Below are 7,864 nucleotides of genomic sequence, written 5' to 3' on the forward strand. Positions count from 1 at the left end.
CAGTTCCGGGAGCCATAACTCAGCCGCTCCGTGCTCAGTGTATGCTCTGATAAGAGCAGACTCCAAGAAGCAGCCTCCACAGGCTCCCCAGCCCTGGGCCAGGGCGGGTCCGGGAGCCGGAACTCGGCCGCCCCGCGCTCCGTGCTCACTCCGATAAGAGCAGGCACTAGGAAGCACCCAGGCACTGAACCCTAGCAATCTGTCTGCAAGCCACAGACGAATGGCAGCCTGAAATTACCTGTTCTATGGCTGAATGAGCTGCGACCAGTTGAAAACAGGGATGGTGACGTCAGCTTTCCAACATGGTGGCCGCTGGCCTCCTCTGTGGTCTGACCGGTGTGGAGAACCGAGATGGACCACTTCCTTCCCCCGTCTCGAACCCAGAATTCAGCCCTGAGTACGGTGCTTACACGGCTGGCAGAAACTGCAGCACTGTATCCCTGCATCGCTATCTCCTCGTTTCCCAGCGCGCGCTGCAGACTCTAGCCGCGGGGCGATTTGCTGAATAAGCAGTGTTACCCTCCGTGCGACAAACCTCTCGCGTTTGAGTCCCCGTAGCCGATCCTCGTGCGATGGAAATCCTTCCTCCAGGTTCCGGAGCACCCCACTATTGATGGAAATTCCTAACAAGATAGCCTTTAGCCGTCCTGACTTGTCATACTCCCACACAGTGATGCGGCACACGGGGGCAATGCACTCCCCTCGCCGCCATCTTCCGCCTTTTTCTGGAATCACCATTTGACCCAGCTATTCCTCTTCTCAGACTATAAGGAAAAGACCTAAAAAGAGCATACTACGGGGACACAGCCACATCAGTGTTTACAGCAGCACAGTTCACAATAGCTAGACTGTGGAACCAACCTAGGTGCCCTTCAATAGATGAACAGATTTTTAAAATGTGGCATTTATACACAATGGAATATTATGCAGCACTAAAAATAACAAGAACATGGCATTTGCAGGGAAATGGATGGCATTAGAGCAGATTATGCTAACTGAAGTTAGCCAATCCCTAACAAACAAATGCCAAATGTCTTCTCTGATATAAGGGGGGATGACTCAAAATGGGGTAGGGAGGAAGAGCATGAGAAGAAGATTACCACTAAATAGGGAAGAGAGGTGAGAGGGAGTGGGAGGGAGAAGGGGAATTGCATGGAAGATGGAAGGAGACCCTCATCGTTATACAAAATACATGTATGATTATGTGAGAAACAAAAAGAAATTTGTCACTTTAGATTGGGTAGAGACAGGTGATGAGAGGGGAGGGGTGGGGAAGGCGGGACAGGAAGGGCAGCAGAATAAAATAGACATTAGTATTGCTGTATGTATATATGTGGCTGTATAACCAATGTGATTCTGCAACCTATACACTTGGAAAAATGAGAAATTATACCCCATTTGATTCAAATGTATGATATGTCAAGATCATTGTATTGTCATGAGCAAGTAATTTAAAAAAACCCTGAGAACCAGTTATCTTATTTGTACAGATAAAGGGATTTCATTTTCCATGTATTAAATGTACACTCAGAGCCAAGGAAAAGAGTAGCTCAGATGGGGATCCACACCTTGCCTTGACCTTTATCCCAGAAGACTTGCCCCTGAGGTAGAAAATCTCCTGTCCTTCAGGGGCAGCTGTCCTGGTTTTCCCAGCTCCAAGGAACAAATTTCTTCCATTCTTTTTTTAAATTTATCTCATGTCTTTGCAATTACAAAATCCCTGTATACATTCAAGAAAGTTAATTTTGCATGAGTGAATGAAGGAGTAATCCAATAATATTTCTGAAGCATCCTTGATGCTTTCCTTACACAGTCACTCTGACTTGCAGGTCACCTGGCAGAATTCCTTATTCTATTCACCAGATCCACATTTCAGACTTGTAGGTTTTTTTGCATTCACTCACACAAGCGTTTATACTGTACCCACAATTTGCCAACCACTGCTTCACATTAGCTTATGATTCATCAATAAACAAGAAAAATAATCATCTGCCTTGTGGTGTCATTGATCTACATTCAGACATTGGTCTAATGCATCTTCCATGGTGTCTCACACAGTTGTCCAACCCAACCCCAGCCAGGCCCTCCACCACCCCCAAGTCCTCTCATGTGGTGTCCTCATGCAGGCCAATGTCAAGAGACAGCTTATCAGTTAAAGACCACCAGGTGGAGAGGCAGCACAGATACTAAAAACACAGAAACAGAAGTGATTACTCAACATTTATAGTCACAGTGGAGTCCTGTTCTGACAAATGATTTTATAAGTGTCTCTCTTTGCTGCTTAGACTTCTTCTAAGAATCAGGATCCCTCTACACAAAGCCCAGGTTTTTAATGGCTGAGGCAGAACAGCCCTAGCACAGCATACATTAGGAGCAATATTTAAAGGAAATGTGTGATTTTTCCCTCAAAAAAGACTAAGGAAATGTTCTGTGTCACAACAAGAAAAGTAACTGAAGATGTGTTTCTACATGTCTCACTTCATGTGATCCCCAGCTTAAGCAAAGTGTGATCTGACAGTGAGAACCGGCTCCCAAGCAGAAATTGAGAAACTATTCAATTTTATCTTCTAGTTCTGTTTTCCCCACATTTTTTTAACACTCTGAAATCCATCCAGAATTGCTTGATTTTGGTGTGCAAGATGTCATTTTACTGAAATGAAATTTGATTGTGCGTGTGTTTCCCTAGGAGGAATTGGTTTCTCTCCATACTATCATCGCCTCCAAACCCTAGGTTTTCTTAACTGTATGGTCATGAAGAAGTTTAGGGTCATTTTTCAGACCAAATACCAGCACCGTGTTAAGTGCTATAAGGAAGAGGACACAAAATGAATGTGGTATGAGCTTGCAGTACACCACCAACTGCACAAAGCACACTTAGAGCCAGTAAAAACAGGACCATGTGAAGAGGACACAGAGATTGTTCTGGTGATTAGGAAAGGCCAGGCCCCTCTCGGAAAGCTCTGGACAATTAACGCACAGGCTATAAAATTCCCATAAATGGGACAGGGCCCATCCAGCTAATGGTGGCCAGTGAGTATGTGAAGCAGGAGATGAACTGATTGGGGGGAAGTCAGCACCATAGGGATGTGTCATCTATGTGACCTGGAGACTTGGACTTGGCCTGCTGACTAGGAAGCACTAGCTCTCATGGTTATAGAAGAGGCTTCAAGGGTCTCCAAACCTGTATTGAGTAAGCACAGGACTGTGTGTCTGACCTAGAGACAGGCAACCCACAGGCATTCCTGAAGTTCACAGACTTCAGATATGAACTGTGTTAAATGTCTGTTTTTATTATAGAAAAACCAACAACTTTACATTTCTCAGACTTCCCAGACAAAAACAAGGTGATGCCTGATGAATCTTCTGTGAATTTCCTCAGTAATATTACAGTCCTCAGCACTGCAGTTATTAACAGACATACTGTCTTCTAAGTTTCACAGTAACATTGAGGTAGATATAGATGCTATAATTATTCTACTAACTTCATTAAGTTCCATGGAAGCATGGACTTGGCCTATTCACTCTGTACTCCACACAGAGTATAGTGCCTAACACACAGAAGTTAATCAAGCAAAGTGATTAAAGGACCCAAAGAAATTTCAGACACAAAAAAGTTTAGAAAATCCAGCAAAGTATCCCAGGCTGTGTGGTGGCCAAGTGTGCCTGAACCCAGACCTCAGCACCAACATGCAGAGTAGACTCAACTCTGAGACACCCTTAACACCAAAATGCAAAGAGTAACCTCAGCTTCACCACCAAGTGTGCAGGAGATAGTGGCTGGGTCAACAGACACCAGTGATCAGACAGCTGTCAGGTCCATGGTGAGCTGGGATTTGTTTTCATAGTTTTAACGAATTTGTGCTTGGTCATAAATTTTAATGCAATTCATATGAAAATCCCAAAGACAATTCTTCACAGAACTAGAAAAAACAATCATGATATTCATGTAGAAAAATAAGAGACACAGAATACCCAAAGCAATCTTTAGCAAGAAGAGTGAAGTAAGACACATCATAATAGTATGGCTTAAACTGTACTACAGAGCCACAGTAACAAAAAACAGCATTGTATCGTCATCAAAATGACACATAGACCAATGAATGGCACAGAATCGAAGACACAGAGACAAATTCACAAAAACACAGTTATCTCATACAAGACAAAGGCACCAAAAACATTCATGAAAGAAAAAAAAAGCCTATTCAACAAATGGAAAGCCACATAAAATAAAATGAAAGTAAAGCCCTCTCGCTCACTCTGCAGAAAACTCAACTGAAAATGGGTCAAAACTTAGGAAGTAGAACAGAGATCCTGTGCTTCATAGAAGAAAAAGTAGGGCCAAATCTTCACTATGTCAGCCTAAGATCTGACTTCCTTAAGGGGACTCCTACATTCCAAGAAGTAAATTCAAGAATCAATAACAAGATGGATTCAAATTAAAAAGCATCTTCTCAGCAAAGGAAACAATCAATAATGTGAAAAGAGAGCCTACGGAATGGAAAAAAATCTTCACCACATGCACCTCAGAGCATTAATCTCCAGGTAATATGCAGAACTCAAAGAACATAACACCAAAAAAAACCCCAAATAACCAAATGAATAAATGGGCTAAGGAACTGTACAGACACTTCACAGAAGCAGCAAAAAAATACATGAAAAAATGTTCAAAGTTTAGCCATTAGAGGAAAGCAAATCAAAAGTACTCCAAGATTTCATCTCACCCCAGTCAAAAACATGATTATCCAGAATACAACCATCAAGTAAGAATATGTTGGTGAGGATGTGGGAAAGGGTGCATGCACACATTGCTTCTGGGACTGCAAATTGGTGCAACCATTATGGAAAGCAGTACAGAAGTTCCTCAGAAAACGTCAAATGGAACTTACATTTGACACAGCTATTCCTTTCCTCATTTTATAACCAAAGAATTTAAAATCAGCATATTACAATGACATGTTTATGTTTACAGCAGCTCGACTCATAACAGCTGAATTATGGAGCTAACCTAGGTGTCTTTCAACAGATAAACGAATAAAGAAAATGTGGTGTGTATGAGCATATATATATACATATGTGTGTATTTGTGTATATATATGTATATACATATATATATACATACACACAAAAAACAATTTATATATATATATATACACACACATACATATGAAGGAATACAACTCAGCCTTTAAGAAGAATGAAATCATGACATTTGCTGGTAAATGGATGGAGTTGATCATGCTAAGTGATAATCCAATCCCAAAAAACAAAGGTTACAAGTTTTCCCTGATGTGCTTATGCTAGTCACAGGAAGGGGGCAAGGGCAGGTAGGGAAGAATATAGTTGCTTAGACTGTATTGAGGAGTGAAGAGAGAGGAAGGGGTATAGTGGGTAGAATGGATAGTAGAATGAATCAGACATTATCATCCAAAGTACATATACAAATACATGACTGGTGTAATGCTATTTCTTGCACAACCAGAAGCATGAGGGATCATCCTACATTTATGTATGATATGTCAAAATGCATTCTATTGTCATGTAGAATTAGAACAAACTTTTTAAAAGTAGATTAAAAAACATATCAATTTGCAGAAAACAATATGACTACAATATCTGCCCATAAATGGATCCACCTGGAGACAATCATGATAACTGAAGCTAAGCCAGTTTACAAAACACAAAGGACAAATATTTTATCTGATATGTGGAAGCTAACCCACAACAGGAGGATGATGGAAACAGAAGTGCAGTAGATTAGACAATAGGGAATGAAGGGAAAGGAGGGGGCATAAACAAAGGAAAGACAGTGGAAAGACTCTGATGAAGCTTTTCCATGTATATATGTGTAAACAAAACAGTGAATCCCACCACCATGTACATCCTAAGAATGCAACTCTAAATAGATAAGGTCTAATTATACAAATATGGACTATATCAAAATCAATTTTATGGGCCAGGGTTGTGGCTCAGAGGCAGAGCACTTGCCTAGCATGTGTGAGGCACTGGGTTTAATTCTCAGTACCAAATATAAATAAAATAATATAAAGGTTCATTTACAACTTTAAAAATTTTAAAAAACGGATTTTATAACTAAAAATGACCAATAAATAAAATTAATAAAATGAAACATTTCCTAGGTTCCTTTAAACATTTTGATAGCACTGAACTCAACTTCGAATGAATGGAAAGAAAACGGCTTTTAAGAGTGGGTTTAGTCTCTCCCACTTTTCTGCCCAATGATGACACAACTATTGGGACAGACTTTTCTGACTTCTAACCTCCAGAACTGTGGGAAATAATTTTCTATTCTCTATGAATCTCATAATTTTACTGATAGAAATTAAAATTTAAAAATTGCAATATTTATATATTTACATATAATATATAAATATATATTATAATATATAATAGACATGATATATAATGGATATTATATAATTGTAAATATTATATATTTATATATCTATTACATATAATATATTTAAATATATATTTATATATCTTGCATATAACAATACCTTTGAAACCGGAGTTCGCAGATGAAAATCCATGGCTTCTGTTGGTAGGTAGGATCTGTGCGCACGGGGTGGGGAAGCCTCTGCAGCACAGAGGAGTCCTAGCTCTTCATGGCGGGCCATTCCATCCAGTGCTGCAGCAGACCCCAGCAGATTCTCAACCATCTCTTCTTCTTTCGCAGTCTCTTGGAAGTGGAAGACTCATCTCCAGGAAACAAACCAGGCTGCAACTTCCGTGGAACTCGGGCGGAACTCAAGCAAACATCCAGCGCACCAATCTTGAAGGTCTGGGCAGCTTCTTTTCTCCAAAACCGCCTCCAAGGGTTTATATAGCACTTGGTCCAATGCTATTGGTCCAAACTTATGCTAATTAGGACTTGAAAGAAGTAACAATGCTATTGGCCCAAAGTTATGCTAATTGGGTTGGACACATACTAACGCCATTGGTCAGTCTTTTGTGAAATATTCATAGTAGATTCATTCATAAAAGCAGCCCCGAATACCCACACTGGCGATGAATGAATGGGCTGGGAAGCAGCTTAATGGGAAAGGGGCAAAGCCCTTGCCTCCCATTCCCCAAGCTGTGCATTCGATCCCCGTTCTGAAAAGAAAAAGAAAAAAAAAAATTACTGGTAAATTTTTGCTGGCAAAAAGGAAATAAACAAATTTTACAAACACATAAATCCTTATTCAAAAACATACCTGCTCTGCATTCTGCAGGATCTGTCAAGTGACCCCCTATCCCTCACCTCTTCAAAACAATTTTTCCGTAAAGTTGAGAGTCATGGAAGATGTCTTAGTCATCTCTCTTCTGCACCTATGCCAGAGGTGATGTGGATGTGTGGAATGTAATCCAGCTGAGGATCGAGGCCTCATTTGGGGCCAGCTTAGGAAGCATTGCTAGTGATATCACATAATAGCTACTTGTTAAAATTCAAATGCATGCATGAACAATTGCTATAGAACCAAAAGATGGTATGATTAAAGGTCAAGACGCAGCAAATAGGGTTGGGGTTGTGACTCAGTGATAGAGCTCTTGTCTTGCACGTGTGAGGCATTGGCTTTGATTCTCAGTACCAAATACAAACAAATGAATAAAATAAAGGTCCAGAGACACCTGCCCAAGCTTAGGCCCTTCGCAGATGCACTGGAGCCAGGGCTCACTGTAGCCCAGTTTCATCCCACCAACAGCAAGATTCTCAGGCCCAGCCCAAGAATGCTTCCACTCACTTGCAGACACCTGCCAGAGCTCATATACAGTCCAGATCTTCCCCCACCGACCTGCTCGGGAGGCCAGACACAGGGTAGGCCCATGTCCACCCCTCAACTGGGAGACCTGCACTGAGCTC

At 41.1% G+C, this 7,864-nt stretch overlaps 1 long non-coding RNA gene across 1 annotated transcript; it reads left to right on the forward strand.

Annotated features, from left to right (window-relative positions):
- The first annotated feature begins 4,202 nt into the window (after positions 1-4,202).
- LOC125614929 lies at positions 4,203-7,442 on the forward strand. Its single transcript, XR_007345504.1, has 2 exons — positions 4,203-4,542; positions 6,698-7,442. It is a non-coding gene; the product is annotated as an uncharacterized LOC125614929 (long non-coding RNA).
- The last annotated feature ends 422 nt before the right edge of the window (positions 7,443-7,864 follow it).

The sequence above is a fragment of the Marmota marmota genome, unplaced genomic scaffold (assembly GCF_001458135.2).
Source record: "Marmota marmota marmota unplaced genomic scaffold, marMar, whole genome shotgun sequence".
NCBI classification, from domain to species: Eukaryota; Metazoa; Chordata; class Mammalia; order Rodentia; family Sciuridae; genus Marmota; species Marmota marmota.